The sequence below is a fragment of the Chiloscyllium plagiosum genome, unplaced genomic scaffold (genome assembly GCF_037043375.1).
Source record: "Chiloscyllium plagiosum isolate Xiang-an unplaced genomic scaffold, Cpla_swu_hap1 HiC_scaffold_7, whole genome shotgun sequence".
NCBI classification, from domain to species: Eukaryota; Metazoa; Chordata; class Chondrichthyes; order Orectolobiformes; family Hemiscylliidae; genus Chiloscyllium; species Chiloscyllium plagiosum.
In genome coordinates, this window is record NW_028270145.1 from 104566398 (window position 1) to 104592343 (window position 25946).

Here is a 25946-nt window from a genome sequence, read left to right on the forward strand (position 1 = left end):
GCTCAGGAAATTGGCATGTCCATAAGGACCCTCACCAACTTCTATAGATGCACCAGTGAAAGCATACTGGCTGGGTGTATAATGGCTTGGTACGGCTTGCTCTGCCCGGGACCGTAAGAAACTACAGAAGGTTGTATACACAGACCAGACCCATCACGAAAGCCAGCCTTCCAGTCAGGGATTCTATTTACACAGTTCACTACTGTGGAAAGAATGAAAACATCATCAAAGACCCATCACATCCTGGTAATGATCTCCTAAAACGTCTTCCATCAGGCAGAAGATACAGAAGCCTGAACGCACGCACCAGCAGGGTCAGGAACAGCTTCGTCCTGGCAATTATTAGATTGATAAATGGACGCTCTAGCCTCAAATAAAACTGACCTTGCCAAATAATGTTGATCTCGCCTAGCGCATGCCCTGTGCATTGAAATCTTTGTGCCTCTGTCTAAATCTTTTTAATCTGTACATCCTTGCTTCCTATGGTGTGCCTGCACTGCTTTTAAACAAAACATTTCAGTGTAGTTCAGCACATGTAACTATAAGGCAGAGATTGATAAATTCTTAATCTCCCAAGGGATGGGGGAGAGTGCGGCTAAGTGGCATTGAAATGCCCATCCGCCATGATTGAATGGGGAAGTGGATTCAATGGTCCGAATGGCCTTACTTCCACTCCTATGTCTTATGGTCTTATGGCCTAATAAATCAACCAATCTATTTACTGGGTACCATTTACTGATCTCATATCATCTTTGAGATTGGAAGTTAAATTTGGACCATTTCTACTTTTGCATCTGCATACAAAGCAGGGCAGCAGAATTCTGTGCAGAGTCTTGGTCCAAATTCACCCCTTTCATAACATCTCAAATACCTGGTTATTTACAATGTTGCTGGTTGTGGGGACTTGCTGACTGTAAATGGACTGCTGAGTTTGCTCTATCAGACCCTTCTCTATAAAGGATACATTAGGAGTGCGATGGAAACTCTCCACTTGCCTGGAGAAGTACAGCTTTAGCAAGAACTCAAGAAGCTCAATACAACCTGGGGCAAATAGCTGCCATCACTGGTTCCCCTATCCACCACCTGAAATATTCACTCCCTTCATCACAGTAACTACAGTGTGTGCCAACTACAACATGGATCTGAACAACTAACCCAGGATCATTCAACTCCATTTTCCAAACACCATGATCTTTACCACCTTGAAGAACAAGGCCAGCAGTTACAGCAGGAAAACAGCCATCAACAAGTGCCCCTTAGCCACACACCATCCTAACTTGGGAACATATCACTGTTCTTTCAAAGTCAGTGGTTCAAAGTCACATTCCCCAGAGAAATTATGGATAGGCGAGAAGCCCCTGCTGTAGTCAGGGATACCCACATACAGTGACTGAATCAATCAATAAGAAACAGTGACTACATTTCAAGATGCACCCCAACATCGATGGAGCAACTCCTTCCCATAACCTTCAATGTGTTCTGAGTCTCCTCATCTTCAATGTGCTGAAATTAATGTTATGGACCAGACCAGGCCCCCTCAAAACATTTCAAGAAAGTAGCCCAGACCCTAATTTTATTAATTGTTTAAGAAGGTGTAACGTGGATATTCCAGGAGTGATGCAGCTGGCCAAACCATTTGGTTTTAAAGAAAACAGAATTTATTTGCAATATGTGGGTGGCACGGTGGCTAGCACTGCTGCCTCAGAGCGCCAGAGACCCGGGTTCAATTCCCACCTCAGGTGACAGACTGTGTGGAGTTTGCACATTCTCCCCGTGCCTGTGCGGGTTTCCTCTGGGTGCTCTGGTTTCCTCCCACAGTCCAAAAATATGCAGGTTAGGTGAATTGGCCGTAGTATTAGATGAAGGGGTAAATATAGGGGAGTGGGTCTGGGTGGGTTGCGGGTCGGTGTGGACTTGTTGGGCCGAAGGGCCTATTTCCACACTGTAAGTAATCTAAAAAAAAAATTCCCAAATGAAAGACAAACAAAAGAGAACAGAATACAAAATCCCTTAATCTTTGTGAAAACTCAACAGACTATCCCAACTTAATGATGCTGTTCCAAATTCCTGCCACAATCCCCATCAACACCCTTTGGCAAAAAAGGTAAAATCAACTACAGGATAGAGAGAGAGATTCCATGGAGCTGTCTCTTTGACCAGCACCCTCAAAAACCTGACTGCTTTCTCTGAACAGCCGGATTGCTAAAACCAAACCAGAGAAAAGCTGATCTGAGAGAGCTGGCCGCTCCCCTTTCAAATGTACAAGTGTTTTTCTGATTAATTTAAAAGTTTTTTCAAGTAGATCAAACCAGACATTTTGGAACCTGCATCTTGTAAAACACGATGCTATTAAAGGAGCAGCATCATCACATTAAGTTGGTGCAAGCTGTCATTGTTAGGGGTTTAAAACGTATGTTTATTATTTAACATAAGATTGAGTGTCAGATATTGAACCTACAGAGCTAGACAATTTGCTTTGTTTTTTTACAAAAGGTTGGCAAGGCAGCGGACGTTATATGGTGTTTGAGGTTGTGAGTCTGTCAACATGAAAGACCAGGTTGGAATGCTCTGCAATGCAACGCTGCCAGCAATTCAAACTTACTTTGTTGTCCCTACAATGCTTCGTCATGATTTTTACATACAAGTCGTATCCCTTTCCCAGTTGATAGTTCGCAGAGAGCTGATGGAATTAGAGCAAATATACATGGGTTCCCACTACAGCTCATGCATTGATTCAACACCGACACAAACCAATACATCGAATGGTTCTGTGCTACCATTTCTGATTCTAATTTTGACACATTCTAAATCAGCACAGCTGATCTTTATTCAGTGCACAAATCTGTCCTCTTTTAAAATCTCTTCTGTGTTTTTTTCCAACCTGGGCTCATATTCAACTTCCTGAATGCTAACTATTGCTTCAATATCCGGGGCAATGAGGCACAGACAATAAAAGCTGGTCTTGCCACTTCTTTGAATAAATGAATAAAATTTACAAAAGAATCAGACACTTGTTCTTCACTTGTGAACCTTGAGAGTTGATTTCATTTTCTCGGGGTTACTTGAGAGCTCTAAGTAGCATGAACCTGAAACACGTACTTTGAATTTAATTGTGAACTTCCATTGGAAAGCAGCTAATTCCGAGCACATCCTTTCTATGGTTTTAACACATCTATTATTAATTCCAGCTATGTTTTGAAGTCTCCAACATTTGTGCCTCTGGTATGACATGTACTGAGGAATTGACTGAATGCCCAGAGTGTGCTGGAGAATGGAGCCAAGTTTGTGGGCTCAAACTCTTGAGTGACTGCAGTAGTTCATGTAGTAGTCGCATCTTAATTCATGCTTGTGGAGAGTTTACCCTCAAGATATACATTGCCAATTGTCTCTCCCTAATGGAAAGAGATGCCAATGGTGCTTTGTGAACTACAGCTCCTTATCTACCATGCATGGCAAACATTGCATGTATTTTATGACTATTGGATACGCATTGAGAAACAGAATAACACAGTTGTAGAGCACAGAAATAGACCCTCTGTCCAACTTCTGGATTAGTGGTGCTGGAAGAGCACAGCAGTTCAGGCAGCATCCAAGGAGCAGCAAAATCGACGTTTCGGACAAAAGCCCTTCATCAGGAATAAAGGCAGTGAGCCTGAAGTGTGGAGAGATAAGCTAGAGGAGGGTGGGGGTGGGGAGAAAGTAGCATAGAGTACAATCGGTGAGAGGGGTTGGGGATGAAGGTGATAGGTCAGGGAGGAGAGGGTGGAGTGGATAGGTGGAAAAGGAGATAGGCAGGTAGGACAAGTCCGGACAAGTCATGGGGACAGTGCTGAGCTGGAAGTTTGGAACTAGGGTGAGGTGGAAGAAGGGGAAATGAGGAAACTGTTGAAGTCCACATTGATGCCCTGGGGTTGAAGTGTTCCGAGGCGGAAGATGAGGCATTCTTCCTCCAGGCGTCTGGTGGTGAGGGAGCGGCGGTTAAGGAGGCCCAAGACCTCCATGTCCTCGGCAGAGTGGGAGGGGGAGTTGAAATGTTGGGCCACGGGGCGGTGTGGTTGATTGGTGCAGGTGTCCTGGAGATGTTCCCTAAAGCGCTCTGCTAGGAGGCGCCCAGTCTCCCCAATGTAGAGGAGACCGCATCGGGAGCAACAGATACAATAAATGATATTAGTGGATGTGCAAGTAAAACTTTGATGGATGTGGAAGGCTCCTTTAGGGCCTTGGATAGAGGTGAGGGAGGAGGTGTGGGCGCAGGTTTTACGGTTCCTGCGGTGGCAGGGGAAAGTGCCAGGATGGGAGGGTGGGTTGTAGGGGGGCATGGACCTGACCAGGTAGTCACGGAGGGAACGGTCTTTGCAGAAGGCGGAAAGAGGTGGGGAGGGAAATATATCCCTGGTGGTGGGGTCTTTTTGGAGGTGGTGGAAATGTTGGCGGATGATTTGGTTTATGCGAAGGTTGGTAGGGTGGAAGGTGAGCACCAGGGGCGTTCTGTCCTTGTTACGATTGGAGGGGTGGGGTCTGAGGGCGGAAGTGTGGGATGTGGATGAGATGCATTGGAGGGCACCTTTAACCATGTGGGAAGGGAAATTGCGGTCTCTAAAGAAGGAGGCCATCTGGTGTGTTCTGTGGTGGAACTGGTCCTCCTGGGAGCAGATACGGCAGAGGCGGAGGAATTGGGAATACGGGATGGCATTTTTGCAGGAGGTAGGGTAGGAAGAGGTGTAATCCAGGTAGCTGTGGAAGTCGGTGGGTTTGTAAAAAATGTCAGTGTCAAGTCAGTCGTCATTAATGGAGATGGAGAGGTCCAGGAAGGGGAGGGAGGTGTCAGAGATGGTCCAGGTAAATTTAAGGTCAGGATGGAATGTGTTGGTGAAGTTAATGAATTGCTCAACCTCTTCGTGGGAGCACGAGGTGGCGCCAATGCAGTCATCAATGTAGCGGAGGAAGAGGTGGGGAGTGGTGCCGGTGTAATTACGGAAGATCAACTGCTCTACGTAGCCAACAAAGAGACAGGCATAGCTGGGGCCCATACGTGTGCCCATGGCTACCCCTTTGGTCCGGAGGAAGTGGGAGGATTCAAAGGAGAAATTGTTAAGGGTGAGGACCAGTTCGGCCAAACGAATGAGAGTATCGGTGGAAGGGGACTGTTGGGAACGTGTGGAGAGGAAAAAACGGAGGGCTTGGAGGACGTGGTCATGGCGGATGGAGGTGTAGAGGGATTGGATATCCATGATGAAGATGAGGCGTTGGGGGCCGGGGAAACGGAAGTCTTGGAGGAGGTGGAGGGCGTGGGTGGTGTCTCGAACGTATGTGGGGAGTTCCTGGACTAGGGGGGATAGGACAGTGTTGAGGTAGGTAGAGATGAGTTCAGTGGGGCAGGAGCATGCTGAGACAATGGGTCAGCCAGGGTGGTCAGGCTTGTGGATCTTGGGAAGGAGGTAGAACCGGGCAGTGCGGGGTTCCCGGACTATGAGGTTGGAAGCCGTGGGTGGGAGATCTCCTGAGGTGATGAGGTTCTGTATGGTCTGGGAGATGATGGTTTGGTGATGGGGGGTGGGATCATGGTCGAGGGGGCAGTAGGAAGAGGTGTCCTCGAGTTGGCATTTGGCTTCAGCGGTGTAGAGGTCAGTGCGCCAGACTACCACTGCGCCCCATTTATCCGCTGGCTTGATGGTGAGGTTGGGATTGGAGCAGAGGGATTGGAGGGCTGCACATTGTGAGGGTGAGAGGTTGGAGTGGGGGAGGGGGGTAGACAGGTTGAGGCGGTTAATGTCCCGGCGGCAGTTGGAAATGAAGAGGTTCAGGGCAGGTAATAGGCCAGCGCAGGGTGTCCAGGTGGATGCAGTGTGTTGCAGGTGGGCGAAGGGGTCCTCGGAAGGTGGGCGGTAATCCTGATTGTGAAAGTAAGCTCGGAGGCAGAGGCGATGGAAGAATTGTTCGACGTCACGGTGTGTATTAAATTCATTGATGGGTGGACGGAGGGAGATGAAGGTGAGTCCTTTGCTGAGGACTGATTGTTCGTCCTCAGTGAGGGGGAGGTCTGGGGGGATGGTGAATACTCGGCAGGGCTGGGAGCTGGGATCTGGTGTGGGTGTGGAGCTGGGAGTGGGGGCGGAGCCAGTAACTGGAGTGGGTGTGATGGTGGGGGGAATGGGGGTGGAGTCATGAGCAGGGGTGGTGTTCCCCTCGGGGTTCTGGGGGGTGGGGATAGTGACAGTGGGGTCTGTGGGGGGCATGTCAGCAGAATGCAGGTGAGTGGTGCTGGTGGGGGCGGAAGTGGTGGTGACCACGGCAGTAGGGGTGGCGGAAGTCACTGAGCATGCGGCATCAGCGATGATGTGGTGGGCGGAAGTGATGTCACGTGTGATGCATGAGGAATTGTGAGGGGTGGAAGTAGTTGTGGGAGTGGCCATGATGGGGGCGGAAGTGACATCATCAATCAGCGTGGGGGTGGCAGCTGCATCAGCCACATGGCTAATGGCTCAGCACTGTCCCCATGACTTGTCCGGACTTGTCCTACCTGCCTATGTCCTTTTCCACCTATCCACTCCACCCTCTCCTCCCTGACCTATCACCTTCATCCCCTCCACCCCCTCACCCATTGTACTCTATGCTACTTTCTCCCCACCCCCACCCTCCTCTAGCTTATCTCTCCACGCTTCAGGCTCACTGCCTTTATTCCTGATGAAGGGCTTTTGCCCGAAACGTCGATTTCGCTGCTCCTTGGATGCTGCCTGAACTGCTGTGCTCTTCCAGCACCACTAATCCAGAATCTGGTTTCCAGCATCTGCAGTCATTGTTTTTACCTCTGTCCAACTTGTCCATGCTAACCAGATATCATAAATTAATCTCATCCCATTTGCCAGCATTTGGCCTATATCCCTCTAAACCCATCCTATTCATATACCCATCTAGACACCTCTTAAATGCTGTAATCGTACCCTCATCCACCGCTTCGTCTTGTAGCTCATTCCATACACGCATCACGGTCTGTGTAAAAAAGTTGCCCCGAGGTCTCTTTTAATTCTTTCCCCTCTCACCTTAAACCTACACCGTTTTGTTTTAGACCTCCCTAATCTGGGGAAAAGGTCTTGTCTTTTTACTCTCTCCATGCCCCTCATGATTTTATAAACCTCTATAAGGTCACCCCTCAGCCTGTGACACTCCAGGGAAAACAGCCCCAGCCTATTCAGCCTCTTTCTGTAGCTCAAACCCTCCAACCCTGGCAACGTTCTTGTAATTTTTTTCTGCACACTTTCAAATTTCACAACACCCTTCCGACCGCAGGCTATTATGTTTCCTCGGTTAACTTCATTAAGAATAAACAATACATATTTTTGAAATACAAAGTTAATGGGCCAAAGGGCTTTTTGTATTGAGAGGTGCTAATAAAAGATGGAGTAACTTGGGTTTGTTTTTTTTCATGTTTAGGAGAATGACAGGCAATCATAATGAAACATATAGGATACAGAGGGGACCTTAGTAGGGTAGATACCAGGGCAGTATGATGACTCAGTGGTCAGCACTGCTGCCTCCCAGTGCCAGGTTCCTGGGTTAAACCCCATTCTTGGGTGATTGGCTGTGTGGAGTATGCACATTGTTCCTGTGTCTGTGTGGGTTTCCTCTGGGTGATCCGTTTTTTTTTTCATAGTCCAAGGATGTGTAGGCCAGGTAGATTGGCCAAACTAAATTAGGTGGGTGGATGGATCCGGGTAGGATGCTCTTTGTGAGGGTTGGTTTGGACTCGATGGGCTGAATGGCCTGTTTCGACATTGTAGGGATTCCATGATTCTTAGGGCTACTCGGGGATTCCAAAAAAATTGATGCATGGTCTCAGAATAAGGGAACGATAATGTAAGAAGGAGACAAAGGGAAATTACTTCAATAGAAGGCTCTTTGGAATGGACAACAAGAAAAGTTGAGGCTCCATTGTCAAAAACACTTAAGACTGGTCTGACAGATTTTTGGTCTCCCAGGGAATCAAGTGGATTGCAAATTAACTGGGATAGTTGATACTTGGAGCTTCTCAGAGCTATGATTCTGTGATACTTTGCGTTGTCTGCTTTTATGTTAGGAAAAAGATATTACTTCCAGTTATTATTTTGAAATGGATAAACTATGACACAATTCAGTCACTCCATGGCAGTGTTACCCTGGTACGGAGAGAATGGCCAATAATTTGACTTTAACGATTCTGGTTGAGGGAGGAATGATGCTGCGTGCCGTGAGAGATTTTTTTGAATTGTTTTACAACAAGGAGACAAGATGACCACAGGGAGCAGGAACAGGAGTCAATATGCTCATGGCTGATCTCCAACTGCAAATAAGCAATAACAATTACATAAATGACCAGACTATTACTTTATTTTTGAGACGTTGGTTGAGGGATAAATATTTGCCATGATACTTAGGAGAAGTGTCCTGCTCTTTTTTGAAATGGTACCATGGATTTTGAGGTCTTGAGTGACTCTTTAGTTTATCATCTTGCTTTGTGGTGGATTGAGGGCTCATCCCTAGACCTGAATACATACATACATAATGTTAAATACCTACCCTATGAAAATCCTTACTGAATCCTATATGTTGCATCAAGATTGCCTCTCATTCTCCTAAACACTAAAAACGACAGATCTAAGTTACTCCATCTCTTATCAATCCCTCCCAATCAGAGGACTAATTTAGCGAACTTTCACTGTACTACCACTGATACAAATATATTCAACATTTTGTCCACCCAATGTGGTTGACAGGGCTTTTCTTTAAAAGCTGAAAATGTGTTGCTTTTGCCCTTCTTCCTGAAGAAGGCTTATGCCCGAAACGTCGATTCTCCTGCTCCTTGGATGCTGCCTGACCTGCTGCGCTTTTCCAGCAACACATTTTCAGCTCTGATCTCCAGCATCTGCAGACCTCACTTTCTCCTCTTTTCTTTAAAAGCTTTACTTTAAACATAGTGCCTTGAGCTCTGGAGTGCAGACAAAATACAGTTTTGGACATGAGACACTTTACTGCAACAATCTCAATCCGTTCAGCCGCAGTTGATTCTCTATCAAGGACCAATGCTTGTGACATTCTTTGTAGCATTGGGATTTGAACAGCATTCTGCCCAACAAACTGTCCAGCGGGAAATTGAGAAGTACTGCTACAGCACAAGAGCGAATCTGGGTCCTTCCTGAACTAGGATATGTTTTAAAAAGAACAGTTAAGAATAAACTGCAGCACACACATTAATCAATTGGAGGTCTATCCATGACTGGCTGATTATCTGGCACGTAAGCTTCAATAAAACTGAGAAGCATTACAAATGAAAAATGGCTGCAGAGATATCACAGCATAATTTAGGGAAAGGGGTTGCTTTTCATTTATTTTCATATATATTTACAGATTTTATTAGAAGTCCAGGAAAACATAAAACTGGAAGGTCATAAGAAAGTGAACCCCTCAAGCTTCCCACACCATTCAATAAGGTCTTGGGTGATCTAACGAGGTCTTAACTCTACTTTCTTGTCTATCCCTACGTCAGTCGATTCCCTTGTCAATCAAAACTCCATCCATCCCAGCCTTGAACATATTGAATGAAGTAGCCAAACATTAAGACACTCAAAGTGAAGAAATTCCTCTTTGTCTCCATCTTAAATGAGAGGCATAATAATGTTGAACTGTCCCCAGTTCCTGCATTTTCCCACAAGAGGTGTCACAAAGCTATTCCTTCTTCTCAAGGATACTGTGTCCTTGATTTTTTTTTTCACAGGGGTCATAAGATAGCCCAGGCTCCAAATCGGCTAGGTTGGTACAAAGATGAAAAGGGTATTGGGAGATCTTTTTGTTTATATGTAAACAAAATGAGCCTTCACACCAAAAGCTTGAAAGGTTTTTTTGAAAAACTGGTATAGTCAAGGAGGCGTGGCCAGCTCTCTGCTGTGCAGTTCAGTTCAGAACTTTAGTTCATTCAGTTGCAGCAGAGGCTGTATGGAAGAATGCTGGAAACCTCTCTCTCTCTCGCTCTCTCCTTTTGCCCTTCTAACTTCGACCTGTCGGCCTCGGTTTCATTTTGACTCTGTGTTAAAGGGGTTTGTTTGTTGGGATTACTGTATACATTTGGAACAGCATCACGAAGTCCAGTTTGGATAGACTGAGTTTTGTGGGTATTCTATTTTCTGTTTTTTATGTTTCATTCCATAATTTTGTGAATAAATTTTTGTCTGTTTTAAAACCTGGTAGTCAACCTAGCTAACTTACTCTGGGTAATTTTCACTGTACACTTACCGAAACAAATTGTAAAGTTATGATCTGGGCTGCCTCCTTAAGAATGTTTTGAGTGGTCTGGCCTAGTCCATAACAGAGTAAACAGCTTCCCAGTTTACCCTGTCAAGCCCTCGCACACTCTTATGTATTTCATCAGGATTTCCTCTTAGTCTTTACAAACTCCAGTGGATTTAGGTCCATTCTGTTCAACCTTTCCTCATAAGGACAACTCTTACATCTCACAAATCAACCCAGTAAATCTTCTCTGAACTGCTTCCAACGCATTTATGTCCATCCTTAAGTAAGGGAACTAAAACAGAAAGCCAGGTGCAGACTTATAAAAGCCCTGTACAATTATAGCATGTCTTTCGTCCTTTTGTGAGCAAAATTAGAAATTGTTGGAAAAACTCATCAGGTCTGGTAGCATTGAGGGAGAGAAAAAATAGAGTTAACGTTTCACATTAAGGAACTCTTCTTCAGAATTGTAGCTGGGGAAAGGTTGACATATATGCTAAAGGAGGAGTGGGTGGAGGGGGAAGGAGTAGACAATAGGTGGATTTGGGATATGGTGGCACGACGGCATGGTGGCTCAGTGGCAGGGATCACGGTTTGATTCCAGCCTTGGGCGACTGTCTGTGTGGAGTTTGCACATTTTCCCTGTGTCTGTATGGGTTTCCTCAGGGTGGTCCAGTTTCCTCCCACAATCCAAAGATGTGCAGGTTAGATGAATTAGCCATGCTAAATTGCCTGTAGTGTTCAGGAATGTGTAGGTTAGGTGCATTAGTTGGAGTTAATGTCAAGTAATCGAGTAGTGGAATGGATCTGGGTGGGTTACTGTTCGGAGGGTCAGTGTGGACTTGTTGGGCCTAATGGCCTGATTTTATGAGCAAGATAGAAAAATAGTTGGGTATGCAAGGGAATGAGTAGTGGGCAAAAGTGAGGACTGCAGATGCTGGAAATCAGAGTCTAGATTAGAGTGGTGCTGGAAAAGCACAACAGATCAGGCAGCATCCGAGGAGCAAGAAAATCCTCGTTTCGGGCAAAAGCCCTTCATCGGGAGGAGTAATTTCCTTGCTCCTCGGATGCTGCCTGATCCCCAGGGAATGAGTAATGGTCAACCTGCAAGAATAAATAGCTGCTAATGGGGTCTATTAGTAGCTGTCAAAGGCTTGTTTGTCGTATGGGCAGACTTAATGGGCTGAATGGCCTAACTTCTGCTCCAATATCTTATGGACCCATATGATGACAAGGCATGGTATATGGGGGTTGGGTAAGGAGATCAGAGAAGGAGCTCAGGCTTAGTGAATTTAATATTGAGTCTAGAAAGCTGCAGAGTTCCCAAATGGAAAATAAAGTGTTGATCTTCCAGTTTGGACCATGGGAAATGCAGAACAAGAAAAGACCAAGGTCTATCTGGTTCACCTTCTGCCATTGTGGTAGTCACAAGATAATGGCAATTACTGATTGATCATAACAATCAATCTCACTCAATTAGATCCAAGCATGAGGCCAGGAAATCCCAATGGTGCAGAGCTCTGGAGACTGTAGGGTTCATAGTCACTTTGTTCCTCCCCAAAAATACCACACTAACAGAATGAGACTTTTCCCTTTGATGGAGAAATCAATGACCGGGAGCACATGCTTAAAGTAAGAAGCAGAGAGTTTAGAGGAAACGAGAGGAAATACCTTTTTTCACCCAGTGGATGATGGCAACCTGACACTCACTGTCTGTAAGGGTGGTCGAGGCAGAAACCTTCATAACATTTAAAAAGTATTCAGAAGTGCACTTGCAATGCTAAGGCAGACGAAGTCATGGGCCAAGAGAATGTGAAAATCTAATTACACTAGGATCATTTTGAACTGCACGGATGCAATGGGCTGCAAAGCCTTTTTCTGTGTTACAAATCTCTAGGACTCCATGATTCACCATGTCACATTTCAGCTTATTCGCAGACTGTATCCCAAAACGTAATTTTCTGAACAAAAGCTACGTAATTTGCATTTGAATGAATCTGTGTTATCCACTTCCACTGTCTCCCTAGGGGGGATCCTTTCACATGGATTGATCACTAACTCATTGAATGATTTATTTCTGCAGATTGATTTCAAATTTACCCCCCTTTCGAGTACAAGTCATATCCTCTGATTCCACAGTTCCAGACAAAGTGAAATAACTAGGTGGATCTGTTTATTTCGTCCTTTTTATAGTCCCAAAAACGCAGCAGTCTCAAAACCTTTCGGTTGTTCTTTTCTGGTCAAAATGTGTCCAATCTGCATGATCATAATTCATAATCCATTCCCTCTAGCTCCTCAGTCATTATAGCTGCTTGCTTCTGTATCTTTTCTCTATAGTGGCAGCCAAAACTGCAGGCTGTATTCTAAGTGTGGTGGCATGCAGCAATGATTTATGAAATGGCTGGACTGCCTTACTATCTCGGCACTTATCCACAATGAAATGGCCCAAGGGTACAATTTTGTCGAGCAATGCTCTGCTTATTCCATTCAGCAGCATTGTAACATGGTCATTAACCCTTTAAGCAACTCTTTTTTTGTCCACGTTTAGCCCTTTTAAGAATTCCTCGCTATGCCAGTTCCAAGACAGCAGATTTTAACAACAGTATGTTAAACACGGGCATGGCAAACTTATTCCTGATAACTATGAATGCCAGTCGCCAAATTATGTTGAGAAAGGAGGTTGAGCTGTGACACAAAGTAATTAACAGCCTGCGCAAGAACTTCCGAAAGATCAAATATGTTCTGTGGCTTTGAGATAATGTGTTTACTCGGTCAAAATCCCAAGAGTGAGCTCCCGCCAAGATTAGACGCCAACACTGATCCTGCTCAGCAGCTTCCCTCCTCGCACTATGCTGCTATTTTTCCCTTGGTTCACTCGTGACCTTTCGTGACTTTCTGAGCCCACGGGGAATGTCATGCAATATAATGAGGTGCAGAGTAAGGTGCATTGCAGCATTTGTTGCATGAGTAATCAGTGACTGTAGTACTCAGAGATCACCTACACCTGAGAGAGGTAAAAACGACATGGTTCAGACCTGTAATGCAAGCACTGTAATGAAAGCTGCCCATTCCCACATACCCTTTCTACCTTCTGTTTACCTACGCACTTTAAATTGTGATAATTTAAGGAGATGAGAGAAGGCGCTGAGTGAGGTGGATGCAATACTGACGAGTAAAACGTTGTGTTAATCACTTGTGACCAATACGAGTGACCTATGTTTTTAGGTCTAGGAATGGCCCTCAATCCACCACAAAACAAGACGTTAAATCAAGATTAGATTACATTACAGTGTGGAAACAGGCCCTTCGGACCAAGTCCACACCGACCCGCCACCCACCTAACATTACGGGCAATTTAGCATGGCCAATTCACCTGACCTGCACATCTTTGGACTGTGGGAGGAAACCAGAGCACCCGGAGGAAACCCACACAGACACGGGGCGAATGTGCAAACTCCACACAGTCAGTCGCCTGAGGCAGGAATTGAACCCAGGTCTCTGGCGCTGTGAGGCAGCAGTGCTAACCACTGTGCCACCGTGCCACCCACTCAAGATCTCACTCAAGACCTCAAAATCCATGGTACCATTTCAAAAAAAGAGCAGGGAGTTCTCCTAAGTGTCCTGGTCAATATTTATCCCTCAACCAATGTCACTAAAATAAAGTGATAACGTGGTCATTTATGTCATCATTAATGTTTCGAGTCCAGTTCTGAAGAAGGGTCACTGGACCTGAAACATTAGCTCTGCTTTCTCTCCACAGAAGCTGCCAGACCTCCTGAGTTTGTCCAGCAATTTCTGTTTTTGTTTCAGATCTTCAGCATCCGCAGTGCCTTGTTTTACTTACATTTATGTCACGGCTGTTTGTGGGAGCTTGCTATGTGCAAATGGCAGCCCTGCTTCCTTCAATGGAACAATGGTGACACTACAACAATTTTTTGAAAAAGGCTTTGGAATGTCCTGGGCTCTTGAAAAGGACTATACAATTGCAAATCTTTCTTTCACCTCCATGAGGCTAACAGAACCAATCTTTTAGATTAGATTACAGTGTGGAAACAGGCCCTTCGGCCCAACAAGTCCACACCGACCCGCCGAAGCGCAACCCACCCATACCCCTACATTTACCCTTTACCTAACACTATGGGCAATTTAATATGGCCAATTCACCTGACCCGCACATCTTTGGACTGTGGGAGGAAACCGGAGCACCCGGAGGAAACCCACGCAGACACGGGGAGAACGTGCAAACTCCACACAGTGAGGCGGGAATTGAACCCGGGTCTCTGGCGCTGTAAGGCAGCAGTGCTAACCACTGTGCCACCGTGCCGCCCCTAATTCATTCTTCTTCATTAATGTGTAAAAGCAGTTATTAAAGTGACAGTCAGAAAGTCCGACATCAAACGGTTCGCTGCATCATTATAGTTGAACAGCCCGTAGTGCTTTAAATAACTCTTTACAGCTTCAGTTGTCGTTAAAACTAGAGTGGCTGCTGATAATGAAGAGCAAGTGGATGGTTTGCTTTTGTGCATGCATTCTTTTCCATTTGAGCAGATGCATCTCATGCGACATTGTGAAGTGTGTGACAGCTGTGTTCGGATGTGCTTCCCTTGTGAGGAAGCTCTAACTAGCAAATTGTCATAATGAAAATATCGTATTCGTTCCTATCAGAGACTGTTGGATGAGGATACCAAATTACTCAGTTGAAAAAGACCAAGTAGCCAAATGAGTTTGTTGAATACCCGACTGTTCCTTGGGACGAACTAAAGTTCAGCAGAGGTAGTGTTGAGTTGAGCTAACGGATAGTTGAGGAGAGTTGGCAAAGAAGTGGCAGATGGAATGCAATGTGGAAAATCTCTCTCTGTCTTAAATACATTCTATGACTTGGCCTCCATAGCCCTCTGTGGCAATGACTTCCACAGATCAACCATAGATTCCTCCTCATCTCAGTTTTAAAGGGTAGTCCCTTCACTCTGAAGCTATACCCTTGGGTCCTAATCTCTTTTACTCATGGAAACATCTTCTCCGCATCCAGTCTATCCAGGCCTCTCAGTATTCTGTAAGTTTCAATCAGACTCACCCTAAACTCCATCGAGTACAGACCCAGAGTCCTCACACAACAAACCCTTCATCCCCGAGGTTCATTCTTGTGAACCTCCTTTGGACCCGTTCCACTGGATCCAGCACATCCTTCCTTAGATATTGGGCCCCAAACTGCTCATGATATTCCAAATGTGGTCTGACCAAAGCCTTATACAGCTTCAGCAGTACTGTTCGTGTATTCTAGCCCTCTCAAAACAAATGCTAACATTACTCTTGCATTCCTAGATGCCAATATGAGCCAATAACCTAGTGGTATTGTCACTAGGGTCTTAATTCCCCAGGTAATGTTCTGGGGACTTGGGTTCAAGCCCCACAATAGCTGATAGCAGCACTGAATTCAATAAAAAAAACTAGGATTAAAAGTCTAATGTGATCATTGCTGGGAGGGGGACAAAACATCTGACTCACTATCACGAATGCCCTTAAGGGAAGAAAAGTGTCATCTTTACCTGGTGTGGCTTACATGTGAATTCAGACCCACAGCAATGTGATTGACTCCCAACTGCCTACTAGGCAATAAGGGATGGATAATAAATAATCACCTGGACAGCAGTGTCCTGTGAATAAATTTTTAAAGTTGAACCTTAACCTTAAGATAATCCTGAATTAGGACTCCCAAGTCCCTTTGTGCTTCAGATTTCTGAAGCCTTACCCAATTTAGAAAATCATCTATGCCATTCTTCATCTCACTCAAGTACACAACCTGACTCTTTCCCACAGAGCATTCTTTCTGCCACTTTGTTGCCTACTCCCTATCCTGTTCAAGTCCTTCTGCAGCTTCTCCACTTCCTGAACACAACCTGTCCCTCCACCTATCTTTGTGTCATTTGCAAAATTAGCAACAATGCCTTCAGTTCCTTCTTCCAGATTATTTACGTATAACGCCAGGCAGCATCAAAGGAACAGGAGAATCGACGTTTTGGGCATAAGCCCTTCTTCAGGAAATCTAGATTTTCTGAAGAAGGGCTTATGCCCGAAATGTCGATTCTCCTGTTCCTTTGATGCTGCCTGATCTGCTGCACTTTTCCAGCAACACATTTTTAAGCCCTGATCTCCAGCATCTGCAGTCCTCACTTTCTCCTATTTACGTATAACATAAAAAATTATGGTCCCAGCACTGACCGCTGCAAAACTCCACTGGTCATCACCAGCCACCAGTTTTTTAGTTAAAAGTTTAAGTGTCACATGCTGTCTCTTTTTTGACTACTACATGCATGTCATAATGAACCCCCATTGTACATAGTTTCCACTCAGTTTAAATGAGCCATATTGTAAGTTCAACTGACAATCCTAAATTGGCTGTTATTTTCATTCTTAGCACATTCTAGATTAATGAGTAAGTTGTAGAATCACATCTAACATTAGATGTTGCATTCTGAGATTTGCAAACTTGGGGCTGACTGATTACAATACGTATTTTTCTTCCTTTTGAGAACAGCTGAGGTGATGTGGACCTAAAATATCAGTCACTGGGGCATACAGCCTCATTTTTCTTCATTCTTTCACAGGATGTGTTTCCCTACCTGACCTTGAACTGAGTGACTTGCAAGGAGTCAAATAATTGCTGTGAGTTTGAGTCATATGTCGGCCAGACCAGGTAAAGATGGCAGATGTCCTGCCGTGAAAGACATTACTAGAACATAAAACCATAAGGTGCACGAGAAAAGGTAAGCCGTTCGGTCCATTGCGTCTGCTCGGCCATTCAATGAGATCGTGGCTGATCTGACAATCTTCAACTTGACTTTCCTGCATTTTGCCTGTAACCCTTGATTGCCTTATTGATTAAAAGGTTTGTTTATCTCAGCCTTGAATCTACAGAATTATCCAGTTTTCAGAGCCCTCTGCAGTAGAGGATTCTACAGATTCACTACCCTCTGAGAGAAGAAATTGTCTGTCTTGAATGTGTGACTCTTTACTTTGAGATTATGTCCTCAGATCATAGATTCTTCCACAAGGGGAAATAACCTTTCCAAATCTCCTCTGTCAAGTCCCCTAAGAATCTTGTTTGCTTCAATAAGGTCACCTCTCATTCTTCTAAATTTCAGCGAGTGTAAGCCCAATCTACTCAAACTCTCCTAAGACAGTCCATATGTACTTGATACCAGCCTAACGAGTCAGAGTCATCCAGTACAGAAACAACACAATCTTGGTAATGGTACCTCTGTCATCCAAGTCGATAATATATATCTTGTAAATGACTGTGAACCCAGCATCAATCCCTTGGCACTCCACTGGTTGGAGGTTGCCATCCTGAAAATGCTCTCTTTATCCCAACTCTTGGTCTGTGAGTTGGCGAATCCTCTATCCATGCTAGCATACTTCCTCTTAACTTACGAAGTAGCGTATGTGTCCACTGAGGCATTTCCAATGATAATTCTCAGGTGCAGGGCTTTTGTGGCCATTTCCCTACCCTGGAGTCAAGTCCCAACTGCTTCAGAGATGTATCACAACACATCCAAACAGGCAGATTGGAAAATATCTGATGTTCAACCCAAATTTATTACATTGAATTTAAATTTCACCAAGTGTCATGGTGGGGATTTGAACCCATGTTCCTAAAGCATTAACTTGGATTATGAGTTTAGTAACATTAGAATTACAACACCAAATCCCCTGTACCTTGAATCATGTCGGCACTGAAATTCATACAGCACATTATTCAATTGTGTTGTAGACAGCTTTGAGGGCAGCATCCTGACAGTAGGTAGCTTCGACAGCATGTTTCCCTTTCTCTTCAAAACAGTTAGATGTCGGAAGTCAGAGTCCGTGCTGCCAATGAGTTCCTGAGTCTGACTTGTGGCTATTAAACCCTCTGATCATGCAGCCTGCCTGTGTTGGAGTCAATTACACGCCACAAAATATTATCTTTATCGGAGGAAGACAACCCTTGCTCTGTTTGCAAAGTACCCTCGACAGCATTCAAACTGATGATCACATATCTGTATGGGAACTTCAAAGAACTCATGACACCAATAGCACTGTAAAAACACCAGAGACACGTCCTCTCTGATCTGGATTTTCTCTCTTCTTCTCTATCCATATTCTAACTTTGAAGATGCCATAATGACAGAGTGATAACGCACAACAGATAGTAAGTAAGCCATCATCATCTTGGTTTAAAAATTTCCACACTTTTTCCTGTGCTTGTCAAAGTAAAGACAGAGATAGATAGATTCTTGATCAGTCAGAAAATCAAAGCCCATGGGGAATGTCGGATCGGTCACAAGCCTATTGAATGGCAGAATAGGCTTGAGGGGCCTATTTCTTGGTCTTATAGTTAATGTCGAAGGCTGTTCACTTTGGGAGTGGGATGGGCAGAGGGTTGGGAGTGGGATAGAGATGGATCATTCCAGAGCCTAGATATCTAGAGCAGGCATTGAGTACCTTTATGTAGTACCTTTCATGACCACCCAATGTCTCTAAGTGCCCAGTGGGAAGTGAAATACTTCGGAGGTGTGGTCGTATAACAGCCAATCTGTGCACAGCCACCTCCCACTAATGTGACAATGATATTGACCAGATTGCCCACATTTTGTGATGAGGAATTACTGTTGGCCAGGACACCTGAGATGGCTTCCCTGCTGTTCTTTAGCATAGCGCCTGGGCATCTTTCCGACCCATTCAAGAACACAGATGGTCCAGCACTCTCTGTGGACTGCACTGGACCATTAACATAGATGTTCATGCTCATTCCTTTGCTCACAATGAGAGGATCACCATGGAAAGGCTGCCAACATCATCAAAGACCCATCACACCCCGGTAATGCTCTCCTACAACCTCTTCCATCAGGCAGAAGATACAGAAGTCTGAACACACACACCAGCAGGTTCAGGAACAGCTTCTTTCTGGCTGTTATTAGACTCATGAATGGACTCTCTAGCCTCAAATAATGCTGATCTTTCCAATGTTGATATCGCCTAGTGCAATGCAAGCTGTATGCCTCTGTCTAAGTCTTTCTGATCTGTACATCCTTGCTTAGCATGATCTGCCTGTACGGTTTGTAAACAAAGCTTTTCACTGTACTTCAGCACATGTGACAATAAATCAATCAATCAACCAATGATCAAATTATTGCCATTCAACTTGTATCAATGGTATGACACTGACAAAAGGACTGTGTGGAAAATCAGTACTCTCTGAGCCATACCTAAAGTGTAAGTGTCTTATTTAATCACCAAAATGGCCAATTTGTATCTTTTTACTACTGTTATCCAGAACAAAGGAGACATACACCAGGTTTCTTTAATAAGCTCCAGAAAGCATGCTTGTTAAAAGCAAAACATAGTCTTACAATAAGTGACAAAAGCAGCTGCTCCTTGGCTGCTGCCTGAACTGCTGAGCTCTTCCAGCACCACTAATCCAGAATCTGGTTTCCAGCATTTGCAGTCATTGTTTTTACCCAATTATTAGCTGAGTCATAAGGCAAGATATAGTACTGCCTCTTTTATCTCAAACATCCACATACATTCATGTACAGAGAAGGGAAAGAAAGGTAAAAATAAATGCCCCTGAAGGTCAAGTGTTCACAGAAAAAGAGAAACCTGGAAAATAGGCGCAAAAATAAGCCATTCGGCCCTTTGAGCCTTTTCTGTCATTCAATATGATCATGACTGATCACCCAACTCAGTGCCCTGTTCCTACTTTCTCTCCCATGCCCTTTGATCCCTTTAGTCCTAAATACTATAAATAACTCCTTGAAAATTTTTATTGTTTTGACTCCAACTATCTTCTGTGGCAGAGAACTCATCACTCTCTGAGTGAAGAAATTTCTCCACATCTCAGTCCAAAATGGCCTAAAAGGATTCAATAGCGAGAGGTCACAGTTTCAAGGTGAGAGGTAAAACATTTAAGGGAGATACACGCGGCAGGTACTTCACACAGAGGGTGGTGGGTGTCTGGAACGCATTGTCAGCAGAGGTGGAGGCAGGCACGGTAGATTCATTTAAGATGCGTCTGGACAGATGCATGAGTAGGTGGGGAGCAGAGGGATACAGATGCTTAGGAATTGGGAGACAGGTTTAGACAGTAGATTTGGATCGGCTCAGGCTTGGTGGGCCGAAGGGCCTGTTACTGGGCTGTAAATTTTCTTTGTTCTTTGTTCTATATCCTTAGACTATGACCCCTGGTTCTAAACTCCCTAGTTACCAGGAACACCCTCCATGTACTAGCCCTGTCTAATCCTGTTAGAATTTTGTAGATTTATTTAAGGTCACTCCACACTCTTCTGAACTCCAGTGAGTAATAGTCTTAACCGATCTAGTCTCTCTTTATACATCAGTCCCTCCATCCCAGGAATCGGTCTGGGAACCCTTTATTGCATTCCTTCCATCATCAGAACATCTTCCTCAGATAATGTGCTCAAATCTGTATACAATGCTCCATTCAAGTACAGATGATAGAATGGGTTGATTTCTCACAGTTCCTTTGATTTTCTAACATGAGATCTGATTGCACATGTTGACCACAGAGCAATGAAAGATCCTCAGTTTAAGTGGGAAATCAGTTAGGACCAAATGCTTGGATTGAATTAACAGTTAAGCTTTCAGAATTCATGATCAGACCAGCGATACAAAATGCTGGAACTTTTACTGATTCCCAGAAAACACTTCATTATAACACCTCTTTAGCTGGCTTTCTTTACAGGCTTTCCTTTACTCAGAAGAAAAGGAAATATTTTTCCTTACAAACCTCTCCAGTAGCTGCCAGCTTTCTTCCAATCCCATTTTCCAGCAGAAACAGAATTTGCTATTTAGTGTTTGGACATCCCCTTCCACAAGTTTGTGGCAAAACAAAACTAAAGGTCCAGAGGCATTTGCGAGGCAACTTTCTGCACGAGAACCCTTCAAAACTCAGGACAGCAAAATTCAGGCCTTCAAAGTGGTTCCTTTTTCCCTATGTTCATGCTTTTCTGAAAACCAGTTTTTAAAGTGACTTGCTTATCCAGAAATTAGTAAAACCATGCACAGTTCTGCTTCATTCTTGACTTTCTGAAGAAGGGCTTATTCCTGAAACGTCGACTCTCCTGCTCCCCGGATGTTGCCTGACGTGCAGTGCTTTTCCAGCACCACATGTTTTGACTTTTTCTCAGTTAAACCCTGTACAACCCAGGAATTGTCTAAATGTTCTGTTTTTCCATTCTTAACATCCAAAACATGTAACCTGTGGTGATTGTAACAAGGTCAGCCTGCTGGACCTCACAGAATATGATTAGGTTTATTAATCTGGTTCATTCGGGGAGCTCCTGGCTGACATATAAAAAATTGAGAGTGTGGTATTGGAAAGGTGCAGCAGGTCAGGCAGCATCCAAGGAGCAGGAGAGTCAACGTTTTGGGCAAAAGCTCTTCATCAGGATTCCTGATGAAGGGCCTTTGCCCGAAACATCAACTCTCCTGCTCCTCGGATGCTGCCTGACCTGCTGTGCCTTTTCAGCACCACACTCTCAACTCTAATCTCCAGCATCTGCAGTCCTTAGTTTCACCTACCTGACACATAAAAAGATTGCATGTCAGAGATACTGACACTCTGGTACCGGACACTGGGAGCTGCATGCGAGTATTTTATCGCACTTCTGTTTTGTACCCTGTAAGTGGTGGACAGGCTCCAGGGAGTGAGGAGCTGAGTTTGTCACAGCAAAATTCCCAGACTTGCTCTTTCTCAGCTAGAATATTTAATTGATCAGTGCAGTAAAGTTTCTGGTCAATTGCAAACCCTTAATACATTAATGAAACTTTAATGCTGGGTGATTCAGTGATTGTAATGCTGCAGAACATCAAGCGACGTTAAATGTCTTCAAGATAGATTGGTAAATTCTTGATCTCGCAAGGAATTAAGGGCTACAGGGAGAGTGCGGGTAAGTGGAGTTGAAATGCCCATCAGCCATGATTGAATGGGCTGAATGACCTTACTTCCACTCCTATGTCTTATGGTCTTACGGTGTTATGGTCTTATGGAAGGTGGTTAGATTTTCTCCTGTTGAAGATGGTCATTGTCCAGTATTTGTGTGACACAAATATGACTGAAATCTTATCAGTGCAAGCTTGAGCAACCACTGTGCAGTTACTGATGGAGAAGCATAAAAATGATAAAACAATCTAGCCCAGGGGAACCACAGCTGTAAACTGTGATACATGTGACTCATTGCTTGAATAAACTTCTGAAAACTTTTGCATTAGAATATTAAATATCACAGGGTGCCCACAGTGAAAATCTAAATATGATCACGAATCAGAAATAATAACAGCCATTTCAAACTGACTGAAATTGAACTCCAATTGAATAAACCCAATAACAAGTACAGATTTGAACACTTAACATGTTCGCCTGTCATTCTTTTATTCGCCATTTTCGGATGTGTATTAACCTACTACCTTCTCTAAATGTCATAAAGTAATATAATCTTCAGTTTTCTGCCTGAAAGTAAGTCCTATTCACAGTCCCATGACTCTGGCCAGGGGAGAGAGGCAGCTTCCAAATCCACCCCACTCTGAATAGGAATAAAACCCTGAGCTATTGGACACTACACTGTACTCCCTGCCACATGAGCTAACCAGCTGCCAAAGTGTCTGATTGTTATGCACTTTTATCTCCACATTGTACTCTGGAGCTCTGGATAAAGGTGGTGGAGGATCCAATTTTCCTTCCATCCCAGTGGTTAGCACTGCTGCCTCATAGCGCCAGGGACCTGAGTTCGATTCCAGCCCCGGGCGACTGTCTATGTGGAGTTTACACATTCTCCCCGTGTCTGCGTGGGTTTCCTCCTACAGCCCAAAGTTGTGCAGGTTATATGGATTGGCCATGGGAAATGTAAGATTACAGGGATGGGGGTGGGTCTGGGTGAGAGGCTCTTCAAAGGGTCGGTGTGGACTCGATGGGCCGAATGGCCTGCTTCCACAGTGAAGGGATTCTCTGGCCAACCAGGAATCTTTGCCACCTCCTATTGTCAAGCTGATATCCAACATGGTTGGCCATGCTATGAATTGACTTTATTTAGCCATCATAAAATCTCTACCATGTGGAAACAGGTCAATGGCATAGAACATAGATCATAGAACATAGAACATAGAACAATACAGCGCAGATCAGGCCCTTTGGCCCCCGATATTGTGCCGACCTGTGATCTATTCTCAGCTCATCCCCCTACACTATCTCATCATCATCCATGTGCTTATCCAAGGATTGGTTAAATCTCCCTAATGTGGCTGAGTTGACTACATTGGCAGGTAGGGCATTCCATGCCCTTTCCACTCTTTGAGTAAAGAACCAGCCTCTGACATCTGTCTTAAATCTATCACTCCTCAATTTGTAGTTATGCCCCCTCGTACAAGCTGAGGTTATCATCCTAAGGAAGAGACTTTCACTGTCTACTCTATCTAATCCTCTGATCATCTTGTATGTCTCTATCAAATCCCCTCTTAGCCTTCTTCTTTCCAATGAGAACTAAGTCTCTCAGCCTTTCCTCATAAGACCTTCACTCCAGACCAGGCAACATCCTGGTAAATCTCCTCTGCACCTTTTCCAATGCTTCCACATCCTTCCCGAAATGTGGCGAACCAGAACTGTACACAATATTCCAAATGTGGCCGCACTAACGTTTTGTTTAGTTGCAGCATGATATTGCAGCTCCGGAACTCAATCCCTCTACCAATGAAACCTAACACACCATATGCCTTCTTAACAGCACTATCCACCTGGGTGGCAACTTTCAGGGATCTATGTACATGGATTCCAAGATCCCTCTGCACATCCACACTAACAAGAATCTTTCCATCGACCCACTACTCTGCCTTCCTGTTATTCTTCCCAAAGTGAATCACCTCACATTTAGCTGCATTGAACTCCATTTGCCACCTCTCAGCCCAATTCTGCAGTTTATCCAAGTCCCCCTGCAACCTGTAACATTCTTCTAAATTGTCCACCGACCTTAGTGTCATCTGCAAATTTACTAATCCATCCACCTATGCCTGCAACTAAGTCATTTATAAAAATGACAAACAGCAGTGGTCCCAAAACAGATCCTTGTGGCACATAACTAGTAACCGGAATCCAGACTGAATATTTTCCATCAACCATCACTCGCTGCCTTCTTTCAGAAAGCCCGTTACTGAAGTCCATGTATACAATGCCAACCGCCCTACCCTCATCTACATGCTTGGTCACCTTCTCAAAAAATCCAATGAGGTTTATGAGACATGACCTGCCCCTGACGAAACCATATTGACTATCTGAAATCAAATTATAAATCTTATCTCTTATAATCCTTTCCAAAATCTTTATAACAACAGAAGTAACGCTCACTGGTCTATAATTACCTGAGTCATCTTGAATTACCTGGTTTCTTGAATAAAGGCACAACATTTGCGATCCTCCAGTCCTCTGGTACTAAACCTGTAGACTCAAATGACGACTCAAATATCAAAGCCATAGGCTCTGCTATCTCCTCCCTAGCTTCCCAGAGAATCCTCGGATAAATCCCATCCGGCCCAGGGGACTTGTCTACTTTCACTCCTTCTAGAATTGATAACACCTGTTCGTAACAAACCTCGAACCTTTCTAGTCTAATATTTCGTATCTCATTTTTTTCCTCTCCAATGTTCTCCTTTTCCTGAGTGAAAACCGATGAAAAATGTTTGTTTAGCACCTCTCTGATCTCTATGGGGTCCACACTCAACTTCCCACTTCTGTCTTTGACTGGCCCTATTTTGACCCCAATCATCCTTTTATTCCTCACATACCTATAGAAAGCTTTACGGTTCTCCTTTATTCTATTTGCTAAAGACTGCTCATGTCCTCTCTTTGCTCTTCTTAACTCTCTCTTTAAATCCTTCCTAGCTAATCTGTAACTCTCCATCGCCTCATCTGAACCATCTTGTCTCACCAACACATAAGCCTCCTTCTTCTGCTTAACAAGAGATGCAATTTCTGTAGTAAGCCACAGTTCCCTTACCTTATCACTTCCTCCCTGCCTGACAGGGACATACCTATCAAGGACATGCAATATCTGTTCCTTAAACCAGCTCCACATTTCCATTATCTGCACCCAACAAGTCCACACCGACCATCCAAAGAGTATCCCACCCAGACCCAATCACCTACTCTACATTTCCCCTGACAATGCACCTGACCTACACATCCCTGAATACTCCAGGCAATTTAGCATGGCTAATTCACCTTGCGTGCACATCTTTGGACTGTGGGAGGAAACCGCAGGAAACCCAGGCAGTCTCCACACTGACAGTCACCCAAGGCTAGAATCGGACCTGTGTCCCCCATGATGTGAGGCAGTAGCGCTAACCACTGAGCCACTGTGCCACCCTAATCAATTATCTGCCAGCTCTACAGTGTATTTGCTATCTCTGAAAAGCTATCACCACAATTAATAAACAGAGCAGAACTTCCATTTCCTCACCATGGTGGTGAAAGCATTGAATCCTAACCACTAGACTACCAGGGAAGGCAAAGGGAGTAGGACTTGACCTAAGAGCTTCTGGCTCAGAGGCAAAGATTTTTCCACTCTACCATCAGACCTTGAGAAACTCTGGCAACATGAGAAACTGGGAATGAAAATTTTGATAACGAAATGTCTAAAAGGCAG

The 25946-nt window shown here is 44.4% G+C and overlaps 1 protein-coding gene across 3 annotated transcripts in view; it reads right to left on the minus strand.

The window, feature by feature from the left end:
* The window catches only part of LOC122551782 (contactin-associated protein-like 5), a 1118157-nt gene that overhangs the window by 818804 nt on the left and 273407 nt on the right, over positions 1–25946 (minus strand). The gene's annotated exons all lie outside the window — the stretch shown is intronic.